Source organism: Oryctolagus cuniculus, chromosome 11 (assembly GCF_051225735.1).
Source record: "Oryctolagus cuniculus isolate XC-2025 breed Fujian yellow rabbit chromosome 11, ASM5122573v1, whole genome shotgun sequence".
NCBI lineage: Eukaryota > Metazoa > Chordata > Mammalia > Lagomorpha > Leporidae > Oryctolagus > Oryctolagus cuniculus.
In genome coordinates this window covers 61,520,492-61,545,274 of record NC_142877.1, presented here as the reverse complement: position 1 = coordinate 61,545,274, position 24,783 = coordinate 61,520,492, and positions in this window count along the sequence as shown.

Below are 24,783 nucleotides of genomic sequence, written 5' to 3'. Positions count from 1 at the left end.
CTGTAGAGTTTTAATGGGTACAGAGCCCTTGAGAATATACTTATTTCAGCTGCATGGCTTTCTACATAAAGATTTTGAAAAATGTGCACAAAATTAATATCTAGAGCTACATTATTAGTTGTATGTTTCTAACTATAACTGTAAATGTGCATAGTTGCAATTATAACTACATGATATAAAAATACAATCACAGGGCAGGCATTTGGTCTGGTGGGTTGTAAGCTGCTTGGGACACCTGCATTTTGTATCAGAGTGCCTGGGTTTGAGTTCCAGCTCTACTCCTGATTCCAGCTTCCTTCTAATGGACATTCCTGAAGGAAGCAGGTGAAAACTCAATTAATTGGGCCTCTGCCACCCATGTGGGAGGTCTGGATTGCATTCCGAACTCCCAGCTTTAGCTTGACCCAACCCCAGCCAATGATGACATTAGGGGAGTGAACCCCAAATAATTCACAGTAGATAGGAGTTCTCTGTCTCTTACTCTGCTTCTCAAATATATTTTTATAAATATGATTACATTTTATTTGAAAGTAATTGAAAACTAACTGGAAAGACCACAGTGTATAGAGAATTCAGTAATACTTAAAGGAATGAGTTACAATCAATTTTTCTCAATGAAAGAATATTTATTCTTAGGATTAATTATCCTAATTACCACCTTAAGCAGCTTTTGGAAAATGGATGTGCCAGTGATAGGTATCACAACGAAAATGAAACACATCTATAAACATCAGGGACCATTTTGGTCTCTAATTTTTAGGAGACAAGGAAAACTTCAAGAATTTGTAAACATCTTGAGCAAATAAAATTAGTGACTCATAACGTATGCTTTCTTCAGGGTTGGATCATGGTGCTTTATCACTGTACAGCTCATTCATCTATTTTCTAGTTCCCCTTTCTATGTCCCACAGTCTCCAACATTCAATCTTCATCCTAGTCTTCTACCCACAAGTATAATGGTACTTCAAGAAGCTCATAGAAAGTGGAATTAAAAGACGACTTTATTTTGATGCAGACATTTTGAAATCCATGCAGACAATATGTCTTCAAAACCTTCATGAAAATGCATGTTATTAAAAAAACAAGCAAGAATTCCAAAAAAATTTTGCACAACAATAAACACATATTTTATTTCTATTTTTCCAAGATTGGACGTACCCTCATACACAACATCCATTACGCTAGGTTCCACTAAAGAGGATTTGGAGTTTGACAGCCAAAAACTAATTGATGGAAAGGTCGACCAAGGGTAGGATCACCTGTGATGAGGAGCTGTGGTGGAGCCTGAAGAACATTAAACCTTCATTTCTTGACTGCTCATCTCCAGCCTTTATCACAAGATTCCATGAAAGATGCAAGAGTGGGTAAGTGCATTTTTTAAAACAATTTTTGTTAAGTGAAATTTCTGCTGATGAATGAAAATAAACTTCATTTTACCACCTTATCAGCATGAGCACAACACCCACATCAGCATCCCTGGAAACGTTAACAGGCTCCTAGCACTACATGGTTGTGCAAATATGGAGAAGCTGTGTTTGGGAGTCCCTTCCTCCTACTAAATCATCAAAACTACAATCCTAAAAATCCTAAAAGCTACACTACTAAAACTAAATCCTTCAAAATCCCTCTCTTTTTATCAAAGTAGGAGTAAGGAGGCAGGATAGTCTGTATTCTGTTCCATAGACTTCCACCCCATGTTTTCCCCTGGACACCCTCGCTTCCTGGCTGCAGTGGTTTCCACCCGTGGTGAGCCATGTATGATTCCTGCCTATGCATTCCTACGAGTACCTGGCAGACTAGGAGCAAGGCCCAATCAACACTAGAGTAACCACACACATCAAAATGCTTCTCTCTTCTCCACTCTGGCCAATACTCTGCACCCAAGAGAGCAGCAGAAGCTTATTTCACATACCAGCCTGAGCCTCCACACAACAGTCTTTTCATCTTCATCAAGAGACTACAGCCTAGTTATTATTGTTGCTTCTACAGCTGATTTCTCTTAGCTCTTTTCCCTCTGGATCTCAGACACAGATTCAAAGAGAGATGCTGGAAACTTGACATACAGTTTCAAGACATCCAATTGTCCCTCAACTATATGCTCAACACACAGCAAGCCTCTGCATTCCAGATCTGTCTCTGGTTGGACTGAAAGTCATTTCACAGCAGTGAGGGATTTTACTCTCTAGTGCTGACCCAGACAAAGTCATTTATTTTTCCTGTCAAACTCTAGCAGCGCTGAGATAGGAGATAGAAACCTAAACTGCAGGCTACACAGTGTAAACCTTAATTTGGGAGCCTGCTAGGACTGGAAGGATTAACTGCACCTAAATAGAGTGGAAAGAACATCAGAATTAAGAATAAAACCCCTGGGTTTCCTCTGCCAACCCTGTCCACAGTCCACTTTCAAGCCAACTCATCTCACTATCTCTTTTTCTTAACCTCAGATTGAGACTTTTGTCCAAAAAACCACAAAATAGTGTGGACCAGATTAATCATTTAGAAAAGAGAGAAATCCCCTACCTCTCTCAGAAGACTTATTAGTGTATTAGATGAGTTCTTTCTGTGATAACTAAAAAAAATAAAAAATAAAAATCACTGAGCCTTTCCATGACCTCAGATGACAAAATGAGGAAAAGGAAGAAAATTAAATTAAACCAGGTGTTGGCTAAGGTTTTTTCTTAACCTGAAATTCTGTAGTTTAAATAAAGTAATTATTATATAAGTTCTTTGACATTTTTACCAGTCTTTGTATTATTACAAACATGCATGCATGTTCTTAATTTTGAATTAACCTAATCAATGCAAAATCATCCGTGTGGAGGGTAAGCGAAATATTCAGTTTTTCAAAGTATACTTTAAAAAGTTCTGGGACTATAAATGATATGATATCCCCTATTTAGGAATATGATCTGCCATCTTCATTGGCAAAGGAAACATCTCTCTGTCTCTGTCTCTGTCTCTCTCTAATTGTGTGTGTGTGCATGTGTGTGTGCTTGCACATGTGTCTCCCTCTCTCTCTGTAACCCTTTCAAAAAAATAGAAAAAAATTATATATACACACATAAAAGAATTATATAGGCATCAAATAGATACTCTTCACAAAAGCCTGTGGAGTCATTTAATAGACAAGGAAACTGGAACATAGAAAATTAGAGTTTTCGACCAAGATTACAAGGCACTTCAGTATAAGACACTGCAAAAGGGTGTCATACTCTCAATGTTGTGCTTAAAACCAGGTCAGTTCTTCCCCCTGCAAATCTTTGCATTTTAATCTCATTCTATCACATGATATACTAAATAACAAAACAATAAATCATCCTTTCCATGTTTAAAAATTAATGTCTAATTTTGTTTTTAATTGTAGATACAAGTATCATCCACTCATTTGCACTTAAAAACAAACTTTGGTTCTGTAGTCAGTTGAAAATTTTAGTTTAAAATAGGCTGTGTTATTGTTTGAGGATTTTTGCATCTAAGTTCATGAACAACACATCAGAAAGATAGTATACCTGGACCAAGTGGGACTATTCCTGGAATGCAGGGATGGCTTAACATTCACAAATCAATCAGTTATATCACATTATATATATATATCAATTATATATTACATATATATATATCAATCAATGATATATCACATAAACAAACTGAAGGCAAAAACCATATGGTTATCTCAATCGATGCAGAGAAAACATTTGATAAAATTCAACATCCTTTCATGATGAAAACCTTAAGCAAATTGAGTATAGAAGGAACATTCCTCAACACAATCAAAGCAATATATGACAAACCCATGGCCAGCATCATATTGAATGGGGAAAAGCTGGAAGCATTTCCCCTAAGATCCAGACAATAAGCAAAATTATGAGCACCAAGAGATGTCCAACATCTCCCCCTTAGCATCCAAGGCTTTTTACGATGGAGGCAGAGGTGGGTGATGCAGGAACTGCAGAAGATTCTTACTCGCCCAGTACAAGGCTCCACTCTTGGAGAGAGTCGTGTCTGGCAGATAATTAAACTGGGGCCACAGGGTCCTTCTCAGGGCTCTTTGGAGTCTCCCATTCTATGTCCCTTGTGACAGGATAGTATTGATTATTCTACAATAAAAAATAAGTCCTAACGATCAGTATCTCAAAAGTTTAATATCTGATGGTTCAATGTGTACCTCAAAGGTGGTCAAGAGAGCCCTGCTTATTGTAGTTATTGAGAGACACTGACAGGGAAAAAAGTGTCATGTGTGTGTGCTAGCCCCTCTGGCCTGCCCACAGGAGACACCCAGAACCCCTACTCCCGTCAGCTGGCCACGCTGAGCTCCTCACAGCGGAGGTTTATAACCCTCCTGCAAAGGACAGACACTGAATACAGGCAAACAGGATGGAAGACTGGCCCCGGTCTGGCTCCAGCTGCCCGGGGATAGGGCATTTTCTTCTGCAAAATATCCCCAATCTCCTGCCACTTCTAGCTTCCTAATGCTCACCCCATACGAGCTCTCATTTCTATCATCTTTCATCCTTTGATAGAAACAACTCCAGCCAAATTTCCTAACAGGGACCTGGATTTCATGTAGCTTTGACCTGGCCTCTTAGAGGACTGCCACTAATTCCCCAAATAACAACACTTTTCTTTTCCAGCCTATACTTATACTAAGACAGATCCCCAGGCAGTGGGCACTACGAATATCTCCACTGCTTCAGGAGTTACCTATGAAGGTTGAAGTCTATGCCCTCTTGGAGTGTGAGGTGCAGACACACAGCAGCAAAACAGAAACTCTCCCCCCAAAGAAATCGCTTCATAAATCCCTTCCTTTATGCTTTCTCTAGACTTTATTTGCATTTTATTCATTTTTCTGTTTTCCTTTTTTAAAATTATTTGAAAGTCAGATAGACAATTTCCATCCACTGATTCACTCCACAGATGTTCAAGTAGCCAGGGCTGGACCAAACTGACTATGAGCTCAGAAACTCAATCCAGATGGCCCACATGGGTGAAAGGGACCCATGCACTTACGCCTGCTGCGTGCATTAGCACAAAGCTGTATCTGATGCAGAGTAGTGAAGACTTGAATCAGGCACTCCTATATGGTTTATGGGCATCCCGAGTGGCCACTTAACTCTGCACCAATCACCTGTCCCATAGAATTTTATATTCTTAAAGCATTTGAAGGGCTTAAAAGTTATAAACATAGGAAAGGGATTGTAGTCCAGCAGGTTATGTATGCACTGCATATTGGAATGCATGGTTTAAGCTCATGCTTCTGATCCAGCTTCCTGCTAATGCACCTGTGAGGCAGCAGGTGATGTCCCAAGTACTTGGGTCCCTTCCACCCATGTGGGTGGGAAACCTGGAGTTTCTGGATCCTGGCTTTGGCCTGATCTAGCCTTTGCTGTTGTGGACACTGGAGGAGTGAACTAGCAGATAGAAGATATCTCTCTATCTCTCCTTGTCTCTATCACTCTGCCTTTCACATAAATAAATACTTTTAAAAAAAGGTCTTGGATCAAGTCCTTAATGCTTTCCTTTGGTAATATTTCTTATAATCTGTTACTCATTTTGGTATCTGTTAGCTACCAAATCTTGACTTCTTTGTCAAATTTTCAAATCAGCTGGCTACCTTACTGTACGTCCCTATCGTAGTGGCTGGATGACTCACAATGATAGTTGGTTGTAATGTTTGAGCTCTAAGAGTCCTCTACTCTGCTTCTGGTAGAAGCCCTGTGGTGCCCATGCAGGCATTAGCATCATCATTTGTCCCAGGCTGGGTCGATCACAGTATGTGGTCATTCTAGTCTCAATTTGTGCTGAGGGATAAGCCTGTGACCTGTGTTAATCAATTCTCTTCCTTGTTAAAGGGAAAGGAAAAAGAAATCTGAAGGAAAAAGAAAATCTACTCCCCCATAAGAAGTCGGTGTTGGAGGGAGCCCAGTTATCATTTTTCCATGCCATAGAAGGAGTGGCTAGTCTTAGTTAGTCAGAGACTGTGATGCATTGGGTCATGCAGGGAGATTACTACTCTTAACCAGTAGACGCCTCCACCTGGTCATGTGACCTACCTTATGGGTACCTATTTCTTCTTCTTCTTCTTCTTTTTTTTTTTTTTTTTTTTTTTTTGGACAGTGAGAGAGAGAGAGAAAGAGAGAAAGGTCTTCCTTTGCCATTGGTTCACCCTCCAATGGCCACCACGGCCGGTGCGCTGTGGCCGGCCCACCGCGCTGATCCGTTGGCAGGAGCCAGGTACTTCTCCTGGTCTCCCATGGGGTGCAGGGCCCAAGCACTTGGGCCATCCTCCACTGCACTCCTTGGCCACAGCAGAGAGCTGGCCTGGAAGAGGGGCAACCGAGACAGAATCCGGTGCCCCGACCGGGACTAGAACCCGGTGTGCCGGCGCCACAAGGTGGAGGATTAGCCTAGTGAGCCGCGGCGCCGGCCACCTATTTCTTAAAATGGTCTTCTTTACTCTTTCTTGCTGCCATGCAAAATTAGGATCTGTAATTTCTACTTTCCAGAGACAAGCCTGACCAAAATATCTCCCTATCTCTCACTTCTGTCAGCCACGGAGTGCACAAAGCTGGCCTCTAATCCCCCTGTGAAGCTAGGAAGTTAGGTGCACTGTTTTTTTGTTTTTGTTTTGTTTTGTTTTGTTTTGTTTTGTTTTGTTTTTACGATGTAGAAGTCTAGGTGGTTATAGACTTACATTTTTTTTTATTATTTTTTTTTTTTGACAGGCAGAGTGGACAGTGAGAGAGAGAGACAGAGAGAAAGGTCTTCCTTTGCCGTTGGTTCACCCTCCAATGGCCACTGCGGCCGGCGCACTGCGGCCGGCGCACCGCGCTGATCCAATGGCAGGAGCTAGGAGCCAGGTGCTTTTCCTGGTCTCCCATGGGGTGCAGGGCCCAAGCACCTGGGCCATCCTCCACTGCACTCCCTGGCCACAGCAGAGAGCTGGCCTGGAAGAGGGGCAACCGGGACAGAATCCAGCGCCCCAACCGGGACTAGAACCTGGTGTGCCGGCGCCGCTAGGCGGAGGATTAGCCTAGTGAGCCGCAGCACCGGCTTATAGACTTACATTTGAAGAAAGGAATACACCTTGCTGTCTATCTGCTTCTGCCATCTTGGGGTCAGGCTCAGATGAGAACCTTCATAGGTGGCTCCTGAAGTGGTTGAGATATTTGTATTGCCAACTGCCTGGGGAGCTTTCCTAGTGTAAGCACAAGTTGGAAGGGAAAGTTGCTACCATCTGGAGAATTAGTGGCAGTCCTCTTAGAGGGCTGGTCAAGCTACATGAAATCCAGGTACCATGCCCAGAATCTACGACAGGAATTTTGGCTGGGGTTGCTTCTACCAGAAGGTGAAAGACCACAGAAGTTCCATATTCAGTCCATTGTTTGTAAGTGGTTGACTTTGTCCACCAATCCCAGTGTCCTAACAGTTTTTATTGTTCATTCTCTTTCATCTAAAACCCAGGAAGTTAGGGGGTGTGAGTAATTGGCTCAGGAAACTTAAAGTAACAAGAAATCTACTTACTAGAACTGGAAGATAAAGAATTCCTTTCTACTCAAATTGGGAAGCTAGAGGAATGTGACTCTGGAGTTCCTGCCACACACAGAGAAAATTCATCAGCATCAGTAAAAAATAAACCCACTGAGAGAGTCAGAATCCCAAGGTGCTTTGACATAGGCAACTGAAAAAATTCCTGATCGATCCAACCCTTGATGCTTCTTCAATGTACTATTGACCACATTCCCCAAAATCCTTCTATCAGCCAACCCCCACAGCCCTGAGCAGTGAGGAGCTAGTAAGAGTATCATTCAGAGCCCAACGAACCTGGGAAGGACATGCACACCTTTGCCAAACACACCTTTGCCAAACACGTGGTTACTGACACTTCCTAATGAGTAACAAAGTAGAATAAGTACATGTACATACTTTGGAAAGGGAAATGGAAACACACAGCTCACAGCTGTGATCCATGTCCCCCGCACTCAGTGATATTTTACTCTGCTATTCCCTTTATTACATTTGTTTCTTAAAAAGAAATATGATTCATGTCAGCTCCTACAAGAAGCGCTGAAGACCACACTTATACTAAACATCTTTTTAAAAAAGTATTCCAGTGCAGAGGGAGAAATCTTAATATCAGGAAGAAAAGAATAATATAGATCTTTATTTACCATAGTTAGAGAATTATTTTATAACGCTTTCAGAATGGTCTTACCTTCTTCATGCTGCAGACTTTGATGTAAAGATCACAAACCGTTATATTTGGAGAAGGAAATGAGAGATTTTAAGGATTGTTAGCACATTCGATTTTTATCACAAGAAAAACCTGCATCAAGTTATACAGTACGGGTCTTTTAGTCATTATGATACATTGGGAAAATATGTAGTAGGTGGCAGTCCAACCTGGTACTAGTGAGTCACAAAGCATTAAGGGGATGAGGATGGGAAGGAGGTGAACTGCAGGATATACAGATGTTATTTGCAAGTAGACATTTAGATTTAGAAAAGGTAATGAAGAAAGTGGGTGTCTGTAGCTCTAGATCTTTGTTTTTATATTAAAGAGTGTTTATATATATGATGTCTATAAAGGAGGTGACAGCCACAATGCTTGGATGTTTTGGCCAAAACTATCCAGACTGTAGAAGCACCCTGTGAAAAGCATCATCTGTGGGGTGCAGGTGCTTGCTGTACCTCCAGACCAGGAAGAAAAACATATAAATAATGTGTCCATGACATGTAATGACATTGGGATAGATGCATTTCCCTCCAGGCTCATTTAAACACCTGTTGCCCTGCAGTGTTTGGGTTTTGTTGTTGTTATAGTTGTGACTGCATCAAACGAGTAAATAATTTAAGGGTCCTGAACTGGTAATTTGCAATATTTCATAACAGTATATGCTGTATAAATGTTCAGTCATGCTTAGAAGGAATGAAGATATTATTTTGCAAAAAAAAAAAAGCCTCTGTGATTATGATGACCCTTTTTTTTTTCAGAGACATCAGAAGACAGGAATGAATCTTTTGGACACTCAGGTGCACCATGTAGAAATTGGAGTCTAGTCAATGTCACAAGTTGTGTTGTGACAAAATATGCCAATTTTTTAGTCACTGTATTTTAAAAACAATAGTGATAAAATAATATGAGCTGTTTTCATAATTTTTGTAATTTTCACTTTTTATAAAATATTTCCTGAGTGGTAGAAAGGAGAGTCAGAGGTAAGGGTTCATCTAAAAGTCATGTAAAAGATATTGTGCTCATCAAACTTGCAAGATCAAAAGGACAGCTTAAGCAAAAACCCAAAAGTCCTAAAATATTAACAGATTCTAATTTGGGTTCTAAAAAAGGACAATGAGATATTGAACATTTCATAACACTTACCAGATCTGTATTAGAACGAAGACCTGGGGAAGATAGAAAATTTATATTCTATGTGGGCAGATTGTGGGTCTGTCAGTAGCCACAGATTAAGCTTGTTTTTCTTTCTCACTACCAGCTGAAGAGAGAAAATTGCATTGAATTTGTGTCCTAATCCAACCTAATTCCCTTTCTTTTTCAGTAAACTGCATTAATTGGTTTTCTGAATCCTAAATATTAGGACTACTAAGTGGAAAATAATTTATTGTAAGCCTTTTAAATGCTGTGGTTGCCATGAGTGATTTTTCTTTCAGGAGAAAAGAGTACCCATGGGAGTGCATCCTGAACACAGCCTGCAAGTATAATGCTCACCGGGTTGAGCCAAGATGTGAGGGACAGGAATCAGGTGGTAGTTATTGTCAACAAAAATGTAAAACTAGAGAGACCGAGGGGCAGATGTGTGGTCCAGTGGTTAAGACACCAGTTAGGATGTCCATATCCCATAGAGGTGGAATATCTGCATTCAGCTCCCAGCTCCAGTTCCAGGCTCCAGCTTCCTGCTAATGCAGACCGTGAGAGGCAGCAGGTGATGATTCAAGTAGACGGTTTTTTGCCACTCATGTGGGAGACCTGGATTGAGCTGCAGTTCCTGGGTTTGGCCAAGGACCAGCCCTGACTATTTTACACTTTCAAGAGTGAACCAGTGAATGAAACATTCTCTCTCTTTTCTCTCTCTCTCTCTCTCTCTCTCTCTCTCCTTCCCTCCCTCTCTCTCTCCCTTCTTCTCTCTCTCTTTTTCTCTCTCTTTCTAAAATACATTTTGTTTTTTAAAAAATAAATAAAGATATTAGAACCTACAACATCAATTTGTCCCACTGCAAGTATACTACACTTTGCCATTCTAAGACAAGAATACCTTAAGTTGTCCATTGTGGACAAACTTACATCTATTACATCAGAAAGGGAAGGGTACAGAATGTTACGGTGGTAACAAGAAACAATAGAGAAATCTTCTGCTGAGTAATGTTCTCTAAAGACGTATACCTTAAACTTTCAGAAGAGAGGAACAAGGAAGTACTAGTGACGGGGGATTGAGTAACTCTGGTAGATTTTCCTGTGTCTCTCCTATTTTTTAAATGTAATAAAATTATCTGAAAGCTTCAGTAGCAATCTCCAGCACCAACCAAATTCATTACAGGCAGAGAATCATTTCAAAATATAATTATCATTGATGAACAGTGCTCATTTTAAATATTTTACTTTTTAATTAAAATAATATAAATATATACCATACACAGACATACATGTTCAAAGATTCTTCAGAAAGTTCATGGAAAAGGGATATTATGTAAACATTATGTGTGTAATTCAAAAAATTTTTGCACCAAAACATATTTTAATTCCATTGATCTCTCTGAAGTCCTTTATATTTATTAATGAGTATCCAAGGACTTCCATAACTCAGGGTCTGGCATTCAATGTCTCCACAACACAACCTGTTAACATCTACTCTGTTACTAACACAAATCAATCCCCAAGGACATGCTTTTCCTAATTTATTGCCCTACATCCTCTGAGCGAAAGACAAAAGTCTGTATATGAGTGCCATGAATCCGTGGGTTGATGGACAGCAGTTCTGAGAGAGCAGGGTATATGTGATAGAAAGGGTTAAGAAAAAGAGAAAACTGACTCATTTGTCAAATATTTTCTCTCAAATAGAATAAATGAAACAATTTGCTGCATAATTGAAAAAAAAAAAGTCCCCCAGTAGTGTTGAGGTAATTTGTGGAACAAATTCATGACACAAATTGTGTGTGAATTAACACAGCATTCACCCAGTTTTACTTGTCATTTGAGTAACACTTTGCAATATTAAACTATTCATGTCTACATATGTCTACATATTCTTCTATTTGTTTCTTCTGTTCTTTCTATCTACCTTACCATCTATATCTAAATGAGACATGCATTAACTATGACACTCTTTACTTGGTCAACTAGGTGAACATTAAACCTGAGAATTACAAAGTCACACTTTAAACATATTGAATTAAGCATTCAAAAATGTTAGATTTGAATAATGTTTACTTACGGTTTCTATTTTTAAAGTTTAGTCATATTTTAATAGGAATAATTTAGAAAACTATAAAAATAATTTATTTTTCTACATTCTAGTTAATCAATGTTTCTTACAATAGTGAATTCAAAGTAGATATACTTTGAAAATTTATTTGTATACCTTAAATTCAAATATGTACACCTTAAAATTAATTACCGATGGAACAAAGACATAAGCCTCTCAGCCATTCTCACTCTTTGCCCAGAAGATTGATAGACATTGAAATTTATTCCTTGCCCTTGAGTCTCAGTTGAGTCTCACACCTTACTGTTTTCACATCCCTGCATTCTTTCCCAGGTTCCCAAGCGAAGCCCCACCAAGGCCACCTGAAAGACCAGTTCCAGGCACTCACCTCCACCAAATACTCCATCCCCACCCCCATCTCTAGCCCTCCAAAAATATAAAAAGGCCCAGCCCCTGGGGTCGAGGCCTTCTGCCATGTGTTCCAGCAATGTGCACACCAGCAGTTGGTCATCCACCTCTATGAATTTATTTTCTCTGAATAAATTTGGTGTGGCTGTAGGTTCGTATACTGCCTCCTCTCTATTCTGCACCTCTATTCCTAACAATTACAATAGAACATATATTAGATAAAATATTAATTATGCTAATACAGTTAGTAGTTATGCTGAAATGAAGTCAAAATAAGCTTGATGGAATACATATATAACAATTTATGTATCACGTATGTCTTTATTTTATTACCTCAAACTTTGCCAACTCATCAGCAGAATACCCATGGCTGCACAATAATAAATTCATTTACTTGGCATTTTGCCTGCTTTCAGTCATATTAAAACCATAGTTGAATATATATTTAAATTATTGTCATTATAAAACTATGTTAAGCACAAAAGGATAAGACGTTTATATTTAACAATTTGTTAGCTTGATTTATAATTGTTTAATAGTTACATTACTAGAGAAAATACTTCTTGTGTGACAATCTATCTTATTCATGTTAGCTTAAAGCGTGCTTTGGTAAATTAATTAGCATTTTCTCTTTCTTGAGTGTTATGTGGACATTTGTTCTCTTTCTCCCAGCCATGCAAATATTAGCAGTGAACAGGGCTTGAACCTGCTTTTAAAAGATGGAGACCAAATGATGGAAAGACAGCTCATTTTCAGGTATTCCTATGTAGTTTGTTAGGCTTGTTCTAGCAAAGTGGAATAGAGAAGATGGTTGAACAACAGAGAGTGGTTTTTGCAGGGTGATTTTTCCTTCTGACAGCTATGAGGGAAGGCTGTGTCCCGTGTCGCACTTTGTGACTTACAGATGGCCATCTTTTCCTTGTGTCTTCCTATCTTGTTCCATCAGCGTGTCTGTGTCCAAAATTTCTCTTCTTATTGAATTAGGACCAGACATACTGCTTAGGTCCTACCCTAATGACTTCTTTTTAACTTAATTATTTCTGGAAAAAAAAAAAAAAACCCTATCTCCAAGTAGAGTCACATTCTGAGACAATAGGGAGCGATCTTCAACAGGAATTCTGTTGAGGTGGATGCATAATTTAGCTCCTAGTGTGTACATGGACATCAGTATGTTTATGGTTTGATTTCTTTATATTGGATTGAAATCATTTGTCCACAAATACTTGGGCATTTTCTGCAAAATAACATGTCACCTGGTTTTTAACCACAAAGGACAAAAGATTATGTAAGTATGATCATTCTTCTGGATTTAATTTTGACTCTCATTTTCTTAAAATCATCAACATTTCCTGTGATAATAGCTCAGCTAATAGGTATAATGAGGCATCCTCCCCAAAATTCTATTTTTGCCCTGCTTGACAGAGGAAGTAGTTCTCTTCAACTTTATTAAGGTTTAGCAATGCTTCATTTTTTTTTTAGTTTTATGCAATTACTCTTCAAGGTAATAAACATGAGTCATACTTTATGATTGTTAATCTATTTTTATGTATCTGCATAATATGTAGTTGATGAACTTTAATAAAATCTGAAGTGAGGTCCCCTTGAGGCCATTTTCAGGCTGATTTTGATGCAAACTTCAGTGAGTGGAAATTCAGTTAGCTCAGCATACAGTGTGTTTCCCTTTAAAATGGATGGGCTAATGAGAAGCATGTCTGTGCTGGCCTGGTATAATGGTCTGGTCTCAAATACTGGTTGTTAAAACAAACTACACACCATCCAAGACCTAACTGCCAATGATCTGATGGTGCAACATAACCTAGTTGAATATACGTTCAGCTTGGAAAAGCTAAGTAGGAAACACAGTAGCAAGAAGCAGCATGCCTTCAAGTATCCCATCTAACTCTATTCTGGTAAAAAAAAAAAAAAAAAAAAAAAAAAAAAACAAAAAACAGATTACATAAGGACTAAACGAAATCAGATAATTCAGTCAGTTTTCTCTTATGAAAAATGTTTTATTTCAACTAGTCAGGAAATAATAATTTATTTATCTAATCTTTTATAATGTGTTATGTAATTTAGAAATAGAATAGAAATGGCATGGGATGGATTTTAAATTCTAAAATCAAGGGATGAAAAGGAGCTTCAAAAGTGAATTTGCCAAATTTCCCATTTTCAGTTAACCCATACTCTAAGATGACACAAATCACACAAAAACCTGCAAACATGCCAGTGAAACATTAAACATAATTACTGCATGAGTCTATGCTAATGCCACACCTTCCCTCAATGGAAACGTCCCCAGTGACCCACAGTGTGGTCATAAAAATTTCCCTTATAGCTGGAGAGTAGGGTGCGTGGTTCCTGTTCTATGCTGTTTGGCCCCAGCACTCACACAGTGCAAGTACTCTGATCCAGTGACCAGTTGTCAGGATGGCAGAACCTTGAATCCCTGGTAGACTTTAAAATCAAAGTGTTTAAGTGTTCTCATTTTCCTTACTTTCATCATGATTACAGAATATTACTATGGGATCATGTTGATTAGGACATAGAGTCAGGTAAAAAATTTATTCATGTGTGTCCATTTTCTGTATGCCTCTGATTCAGCTAAAACTCTTACATATTTCCTTAAGAGTAAAGACTGCTCTTCAGGGCCAGCACTGTGGCATAGCGGGTAAAGTCACAGCCTGCAGTGCTAGCATCCCATATGGGCGCCAGTTTGAGTCCCAGCCGCTCCTCTTCCGATCCAGCTCTCTGCTATGGCCTGAGAAAGCAGTGGAAGATGGCCCAAGTCCTTGGGCACTTGCACCCGCGTGGGAGACCCGGAAGAAGCTCCTGACTCCTGGCTTCAGATCAGCGCAGCTCCAGACATTGCGGCCAACAGGGGAGTGAACCAGCAGAGGGAAGACCTCCCTCTCTCTCTCTCTCTCTGTCTCTGTCTCTGTCTCTGTCTCTCTCTCTCTCTCTCTGACTCTCCTCTCTGTGTGTAATTCTGACTTTCAAACAAATAACTCTTAAAAAAAAGACTACTCTTCATCATATTTCCAAAGTCCCAGGAAAGTTCTGACCTATAGTAGGTGGTCATAGCTATTCATTTATTTAAAAAACATCTTGATGACATTGCCACTCTGAGGACTTTGCCTTCCAGTTTCCCTCTTTCTGAAGGAGTTCTTCTTTGCGTATTGACATCCAACTGCAATCCCTCCTGCTTTCATACAAGCCATGCTTTTTTATTTGTATATTCCTGAACAAAGAAAACATTCATTTAGCATGTTTTTTGCTCGTCAGTTCTGTTCTCTAGAGTTTGACCTTCCCTTTCTGACTCTGCTATATGCGAATACCAGCAAGCAGCTTCAGTTGCAAGTATGTTTGTGTATGTGTGCAGGTGTGTGTGTGGCTGTGTAATAGAGATGGCACATTGATTATATTAATTCCTCTCAAGAGATTCTTGAGTTTTACACCACGATTCTATGTCTAGCACAAGCATAGGCCATTCTTGGAGACAAAGGCCAATCACATGTCCTCTGGTAAACTGTATTTTAAAAGTAACTAAAGTATAAAAAAATAGGAGTGTTAAGACCAAAATAGGGGCATAAGACAAAAATTGCCTACTACAATTTACCAGAAATTTACTAAACTATAGACCAAATAGATATGTGCAACCTATTTTTTGTGGTTAATATAACCAGATGCTGGGAAAATATAGCAGGAATCATAGTGTGGGAGTGAAAGAGAGAGGCTGTTGCAAATGCCTGGCAACTTAAAGGACCTAAGTTGCTTGGTGTCAAAACATGCCTTTCCACTATATTTGCTCTTAATTATCACTTTCTTAAAATTCTTCAAATATGCTGCTTCCCACTAGAAATGCTGATTATCATCTACAAAGAATATAAACACTTTTCCAATTCTGCACTCAGTTATCTCATTTCTTAAAGGGATGCAATAATTCCTCCTAATACTGCTTTAAAGATTAAATGGGATAATGTCTATAAGCAGCTAGCAAATAGGAGTAGTTCGATCAATATGGGTTGATATTTTCTTTACACAGTATTTTTAACATTGTAAAAATTTCCACAATATTGGTGAAATGCCTCACTCCACAAAACTTTCCTGAAGAGTAAAGTTTTAAAAGAATAAATAGGGGTCAGTGCCACAGTGTAGAGGGTGCAGCTGGCATCTTATATGGGCACCAGTTCATGACCTGGAAGCTCCACTTCTGATCCAGCTCCCTGCCAATGTGCCTGGGAAGGCAGTAGAGGATGGCCCAAGTGTTTGGACCCCTGCACCCACATGGGAGATTGGGAGGAAGCTTCTGGCTCCAAGCTCTGGATTGGCCCAGCATTGCAGCCATTTAGAGAATGAACCAATGGATGGAAGATATCTTTCTCTCTCTCTCTCTCACTCTGTCTTTCAAATAAATAAATCTTTTTAAAAATGAAAGAATAAACAATACTAAGAATATATTTTTACTTAGGCATCACCAATCTGAGAGAACTTCCACTAAGCAAATTTTCAATAATATATGCAGATACTTCCCACTGCGATTTAATATTCCCTCCCACCTTGAGTGTGCGCTAGGTTGAGGAATTAATGACTCTTTTCCAAAGAACAAGGTGGGAAATTTGAAAAACATGGTTCTAAACAGGCCATCAGGGTTAACATCACCAGTGAGACGTCATGTTGATCTCATGTATCCCCTAATGTAGTAAGATGAGAATGGCACTCACAAAGACCCAGAACTCCAATCCTACCACGAGAAAAATCTGAAACAAACCCACATTCAGAGACAATCTTCAAAATCCCTGACCAGTTCTCTTCAAAATTATGAAGGTCATGAGAAGAACATAAGTTGGAGACAGTGCCACAGAGGTGAGGACAAACTAAACACGATGTGAATGGAACCCTGGGGTGGATCCTGGGACACAAAGGGACATTAATGGAAAAACTGGGAAATCCAAATGCCTGTCAGTTTGCCGATGTTAATCTCTGTTTTGACAAATGGGTCACAGTCCTGCAGTGTTAACATTAGGAGAAATTGGGGACAAGGTACTGAAACTCTGAAACATCTTTTTAACTTCTCTGCAAGTCAATACTTATTCCAAAATAAAAGGTCAATTTAAAAGAAGAATAAAACGTGGCACACATTTGGCCCAGCAGGTAAGACGCTGCTTGGAATTCCCATATCCCATGTCGGAGTGTCTGGGTTCAGGTCCAGCTCTGCTCCCCATTCCAGCTCCCAGCATATGCACACCCTGGGAGGTGGCGATGATGGTTCAAGTTCATGGGTCCCTACCACCCATGTAGAAGTCCCAGATGGAGTTCCAGGTTTCCGGCTTCAGCCTGGCCCAGCCCTCATTGTTGAGGGCGTTTGGGGAGTGAAATAGCAGATGGAAGATCTCTTTATGTCTGTCTCTCTTTTTCTGCCTTTCAAATAATAAATAAATAAATATCAGAAAAAAATTTGTAAAAACCATTACATGTGGCATTGTTCTTTATTAACTAATTTCAAACACAACGAAAGTTCATAAAAGCTGAAATTCTTCTTCTTGTTGTTCATGTATGGTATTGTAATAGAGTGTTTAGTGCAGTTGTAAAGCTTAATCAACTCATAAACAACATTATAAAGCTCATGTAAATCCCAAGATGAAAGAAAATTATATAAGTATGTAAATAAAGTCTTAGTTTGCCATTCAAAATGTTTCTGGGTATATGAGGCCTAAATAAGAGATGAATCTTTGTGAGCTGTTTCCTATAATCCAATCCATTCTGCCTACAATTTCACAATCCTGAGATAACTGATAGAAGATTGAAAGTCAATCGATCTGATTTTCAGCCATCAGCTACCATGAAATTTTGACCACGAAAAAGAAATTGTTCTTGCTGATTTCACCATTGTCTTTAGCTGTTAAAGTGTTAATATTTAGACTGCAGAGAACCCGTCAGAAAGATCCTGAACGCCCTAGCTGAGCACTGACAGCAATCCTCAGAGCACGTTTCAGGATGCCAGCGGCCATACAGCTGGTGTTCAGCCAGCACGCCCCTCTGCCCCTCTGCCCCTCTGCCCCTCTGCCCCTCTGCCCCTCTGCCCCTCTGCCCCTCTGCCCCTCTGCAAAAAGGAGCCCGTGCAGTCGCAGCAGCTGAATTGTCCTCCTGTGAGATGGTATATTCTCACAAGTTTCCAGCTCCTATTACTCAGGGTCCTGCTGGGATACTCGGACCAGGTCTCTGCTCTACGCTCTGTGGATCTGGAGACCCTCAGATGTCTGCCCACCAGTCTTAGACCCCAACTTTGACTTCTACATCATGAAATTTGGATTTTATAATTCATTTCATCAAAAGGTTGATCCCTCTAATCCCAAACAGAATTAGGAAGTTTCTTTGCTTGTTCTCAAGACATTAATCTATCAGTCAGTTAACAGGAAAAACTGGGCTTTGAAGTCAGAAGGATCTTCCTGACGATTTTACTAAATAGCTGTGTGACCTTGACAAGTCACTTAACCTCTCTGATCTGCAACTTCTTTTTCTATAAAATGATTATTAGACTATCACCCTCATATAGTTATTGTGGACATGAACTAGATTAAAATATGCAAAAGTGGGGCCAGTGCTGTGGCGCATAGGTTAATCCTTCACCTGTGGCGCCAGCATCCCATAAGGGAGCCGGTTCTAGTCCCAGCTACTCTTCCAAACCAGCTCTCTGCTGTGGCCTGGGAAAGCAGTGGAAGATGGCCCAAGTCCTTAGGCCCCTGCACCCGCGTGGGAGACTGGGAGAAAGCAGCTGGCTCCTGGCTTCGGATCGGCGCAGCCTTGGCTGTTGTGGCCATTTGGGGAGTGAACTAACAGAAGGAAGACCTTTCTCTCTGTCTCTCACTGTCTGTAACTCTACCTCTCAAATAAATAAATAAAATCTTTTAAAAAATATGCAAAAGTGCCTAGTATGATGCCCAACTCAATAAATTCCCTATTAACACCAAAATGGTGTTAGAGGTGGTGGTTACACTCCAAGTAGCTCACAAAAGCTAAGATAGCTGCACTATGGAACTGAAACTTGTCTCTCAGTAAAAATAAATGAGAAGAGACTACATTATTGCCACATTCCTAATTAACATAACATAGGAAATAAAACAGTAAATAAATGAGGAATTGAAGTTGTGTTGCAACATGCAATCTAAATACCTTGATTGTTGATACTGGAAAAAAGGCATGTTTAGTAATTAAAATGGAAATACAGGGTTTTTTTAAGTGAATTTTTGTTTGTTTATCTAACAAGTATTGTATTTTTCCAGGTCTTATGCTGGGCACTGGGAAATAAAAATTTTAAAAAACCATGAGCAAATGAAGATGGGAATACTGTCTTCTTGTTACTTACAGTTTAATGAGGGAGACACTTAGGAACAAATTCATAACTGTAGTCTGAGATAAGGCCCGAAAGAGCCAATGAGTGACAGACGCAGAGACGAAAGTTCCCTTGGGTGATGGCAAAGTAGGAAGGGCAGGGTAGGGAGTCAGCAATGAAGGCAGTGAGAGCGCTCTATAGCACAAAATGGTAACCTAACCACGACTGATGAAAACAAGAGGGAGAGGATTTATGTGTGCTTCCCAGGGGAAGGAGGCGACCCAAGAGGAGAAAGATTGAAACCGTCAGGAGGAGACACATGGTGGTTACACATGGAAGAGGGCTGAGTGCTACCAACTGTTTGCCTGTAGAGGGGTATGCCTCCAAGACTGACATTCGCACCAAGAAAAGAACACACAGGCGGGTGATCCCAGAACAATATAGATGGTCTGTTTTGGAAAAATAGAAAGGTGGATGAGGCTTGCCTGGACAACAGGAATGTTTGCAATAAAGCTGCACCAAGTACCACAAGAATTAGGAAGGATAGCTAAAGACAACAACCTGGAAATGGATTTTTTTTTCTTTGACAAATGCTTCAAACCTGTGTGAGTAACCCTGGCATTTTCAATCAGCTCAACTGATATAAAGAATGACTCATACTTGCCTAATAAGTGAAAGAATGAAGTTTAGAAACACAATCACCTTTCTCCAACCTGAATGGTTTATTTTACAACTTTGAGTTTTACGTTAAACAAATACAACTCAAGTCACAATGCAAGGATGATTGATGTTTTTCATCAACATCCAATTATCATTCCATCAGGCATTGGTGTCTGGGCCAAGTAAAACATAGAGTAGGCATCTAGAAAGGGTTATTCTCTATGCCTTTTGAAAATCATTTGCAGGGTACGACTTCATGTCCTGAATTTCTAATTTGTTAGATCATGCCACAGGGAACCTCAAAAGTGAATTTGGGTGTTGTCTTATCACCAGTGCTTTGCAAAGATTAGTTGCTTTTGCTATTTGAAGTGAAAAAGGAAAGCCCCCTTTATTTCTTAACTTATGCCATTAGCATCATCTGCAATGTGTGTATACTTTGTTGTTGGTTGTTAGCTATCAGGGATGATGTCAGACTACGATGTGAAGTCTTGCAGGAGGTGAGGCAAACAGAAGGGCTTTCCGAAAAACAAAAACAAAATAAGAACATCACTTTTGCAAGGCTTCAAAGGAATCCACCCCATTCAGGAATGACTGACTATTCAAGAAGACACTATCACTTCCCATTTTGTTCTGGGCTAGGCCAGGGGTTCAAAAGAGGAGTGGCGGATGGCATGGAAGCTGCTGCAGTTAAAAAAAAAAAGAAAAACTTCTCTGGTTCCCAGAGATGCCTTTTGTCCCAGATCACTTTGCAAGCTGCTCTCTCAAAGAGGCAGGAAGCTTTCTCACCAACTCTGAGCTCCTCTCCTCGGGGAAGCAGCAGCTGCTGCTTCGCCATCAGCAGTGACTTGCAGAGGAAGACAAACAATGCACCATCCACGTCTGAAACTGCAGGGAGTGCTCAGCATTGAAATAGAATCAATTGCTCAAACTGGAATAGGGCCACAGCCCAAGGCTAGCCACTTAAGTGGGGTAGGGGGGGTGCTTTAATGAACTTAGAAAGAAGGAATCTAAATATCATATCAAAACAGAAAATGCAACATACCTCACCATGACTCATTACAGCTCGGTGCTGGAGAGGAGGTAGAAGGGAAAATAAAGTGGGTCTCCAGGAATTCTGGCTCTACGCAGTGTGAATGAATTCCCTAAAATGACTTTGACTCATTTATAAAAACTTGCTTCAATCTCAAATGATAATTAGGAAGCAGAGCTGCCCTGAATTTGTTATGAATTTCATCTTAACCTCAGTTAAAATTCATAAGTTCCTACTAAGGACATGGGTTCCTGTTTGGATTACCTATCCCAAGGCGCATGAAGAATCTTCCAGCATGTCAGTGCAGCATGCAGAGGCCTGAGCCCAGCCCTTGCCAGTTTTCTTCTTTCATCAAAGGTCCACTGTGGATATAGCACATAGAGAGAGGGGAGCATCCAACCATGGAAATTCAAATTTAATTCGTTTTTGCTAACATTTGTGGGTCAAGTAGGTGCTAAGAGCTGCAGGGTGTCAGAAGAGTATCACAGACAAGAAATGTTAATGAGTCACTTTGGGCTTTGAGGGAAAGTGGCAGAAGCAGAGCACAGTGTGTTGACCTGAAACAGAGGGAGAGGATCGAAGGGGAACCAGTTCTGAAAGCATTGACTGTGGAAGTGGGATCAGAAGCAGTCAGTGGGTTAAGTTACCACTGCAAAGCAAGCGTTCACGTATCAGAGCACCGGTTCAAGCCCTGGCTACTCCATTTCTGATCCAGCTCCCTGATAAGGTTCCAGGGAAAGCAGCAGAAGTTGATCCAAGAACTTGAGCCCCTGCCACCAAGGTGGGAGGCCAGGTTGGAGTTCCAGGCTCCGGCTTTGTGCTGACCCTGCCTCAGGTGTTGCAGCCATTTGGGGACTGAACCAATGGATGGAAGATTCTCTCTCTGTCTGTCTTTCCCTCTCTCTCTGTCACTCTGCCTTTAAAATAAATTTGAAAAATACTTAAAAAAAAAAAAAGCACAACTGATGCACCAGATACAGTACACAAAATCTAGAAACCCAGAAACAGTGAGTGTGCATGCTCAGGATGCAAGGTCCTCTAACCAGGATAGTGATTTTCCAGTGGGTGGACATGGCCTGCGAAAGAGAATCTGAGGCAGGAGACACTTGGCAGACAGAACCCTGGAGGTGAGCATTCTTTCAACAAGTGCTCGTGGGGCGTCTGCTGTGTTGTAGACATCATGCACAATGTCGGTGGCATAAACCATCAACCTGATAGACACGATCTCCTGGAAACTTAGTTCACAGGCATTAGTAGGGGAACAAGGGATCGTAGACTCCAGCAGGAGAATCAGAGGTCAATATTCAGGTCAGAGACCCCCATTCCAGGTGGTGATGGATTACACAAAAGTAACTGGAAAATAGGAAAGTCAGAGTGTGCTTGACCATTCCTGTGGATTTTCAAAGTAGGTATCACAGAGGCACCACATACCCGTGCTCAGTGAAGAAGAGCAGAGAGGAAAGGAGGTTTTCCTTCTGGCCAGAATGAAGTCACCCACAACCTTATAATGTTTTGCTCAATAATGTATATGATGGTGATCACATAAGGTAACACCTAGCAATTCCATAATCATCTTGGTTTGGTCAGTATACTCTACAGTGTTCACACAATGAGGAAATTGCCCAATGATGCATTTATCACAATGTATCCCTGTCATTAAACAACCCATGACTACATTGATACACATCGCACCGGTTTCGTCTTAAATAAACCCACTTTGTCCTGGTTGACAGATTGCTTCATGAGTGATTACAACATCCACGTAATACTATTCCATATTTTATTATTTGTGTATATCTTTTTTATTCTAAAAACATTGGTTAGGCATCTATGTACCAGGAGCTATTCCACATCCCTTAGGTGGCAAGACGAACATAATACAAGTCCTGCCTTCAAAGAACTAGTCGTCTTTTGGAGAAGGAAGACAAACAAACTAGCTAAATTGGAATGTAATAAAAGCCTTTGCTGCCTTTTTCACCTCTGCTTGTATCCTACTAAGATTTTGGTCTGGTCGACTCACAGAAGAATGTAGCTGCTAGAAGATAGAATTTTGAACTAGATGAGAAAATCGTACTGGGATTGGATGGAAGCAGAAAGATCCACTTTGCAGTGAAATTGAGACGAAGGGCTGTAAGGGATCCAAATGCTCAAGGCATGCGAAAATGAGGCCACACACCCAGAGCCTGCAATACTGGGTAGATCTAGGAGGAACCGAGCTGAGGATGGAGGAAGGGAGTTCTCTGGGCTAGAGTCAATAAGAGAGCTATGCAAAAAGTGAAAATATAACTTACTGGTCTCTGACTTGACAGAGGAGAAAGGCCAAGCTAGTTTCCAAAAGGTAACACAGAGTAAGATCAAGACAGAAGCATGGAGAACCAAGAACAAAGATGACAAGGAAGGAATGCCATTTGTGGTGCAGCATGGATGGGGAGAGTGGGTTTGTAGAGGTCTTCACAGAAGAAGCGAAGATCATTCGATTCTCTAAGAACAAGCAGGAGTTAACCAGATAGAAGAAGAGAACATTCCAAGGAGAGGGAGCTCCCCTGCCAAGACACGGTGGTCTCTGAGACTCTGACATGGGGGCTTGATGGCTGCAACAGCTGCAGCTGAAGCTACACTGGAAGGCAGGAGTCAGCTTGTTGTTTTCCTCTTAACTTCTTCATGGAGGAGATATATGGAGAACACTTTCCTGTTTATATTCGTGGATAGCTGATTTATAAATCACAAACATATAGATTCAGGGGTATTGTAGAAATGACTCAATAAAAAATAATTCCATTCAGTCTCTCAAAAACTAGTTTTCATGTAGTCCACCATAACTCAACTAGAATTATTTGTGGTTTGCTAAGAGTTAAGTCTCTTTTCCCTTTCTTAGGAAAATATTAAGTCTGCTTTGTTCAGTTAAAAAATGAACACAGCCATTTTCATGTCTCCTGATGAAATTACAGCCCTTTATATGATCCTGGCACTTAATCACTCTTAAATATGAATTTAACTACTGAGGGCTTAAGTTGCATGGCTTTTATTTTCAGGTCTTCAATCTCTCATACATTTATTTTCTCAGATTTCCTGACTTAGAAAAGACTTGAGAGAGATTCCATCATTAGCCACAAACTGAAGATTTGCTGCGAGACACTGCAGTCCTTTGTAGGCTAAGATTTTGTTGCTGGCTGTTTCTAGGACTGATCTTTAAGCTGAGCAACCCAACATCAGGTGGCACTTGGTTGCTGTCCCGTTGTTTAATCAATTATTTGGGTGCTTGCTGTGGGGATGGTATGTAAAATATGTTCTGAATTACAAAATCCCATCCTTGGAACAACTTGTCCCCATATAACATTAGTTTCATCGTTATGCACATTCTTTCAACCATTACCAAAGGTGTGATCACATAAAATCACTGATTAAAGTTTTGGAACAAGGAGCTTGGATCACGTGGTGCTGCCAGCAGCCAAGACAGATTTGTGTCCTACAGAGCAGGAAACTGTGAAAACGTTCATCAGGTCTATTTATTGTTCATCTTAGTTTATAGTCTTTATTCTGAATGAATTCATAATAATCCGTTGGAATCACAGAGCACTTTTTTTTATAAACATACAAAGCAACATCCCTGTAATGTAGGAAGGTTCAGGTATTCAGACAGGAAACCAAAGCAGACACTAAATGACTTTCCCGGGGACATATGGTTAGCCACAGACAGAGCCATAACAAGAATGTGAGTCCCTTGACATCGAGGTCAGCGTCGATGTCGTGAGATTGTGGATCTCAAAGGCTGATCTGTAAAGGCTCTCCATTCACCCACAGGCTGAGGGCTACAAAGTTAAGGTCAGCTGCCAGCCTGAAGCATCTCCACACACTGTTACTGTTAACTCCATACAATGAATGTCTGCGATATGACAATAACTGCAATGTTGTTGCTA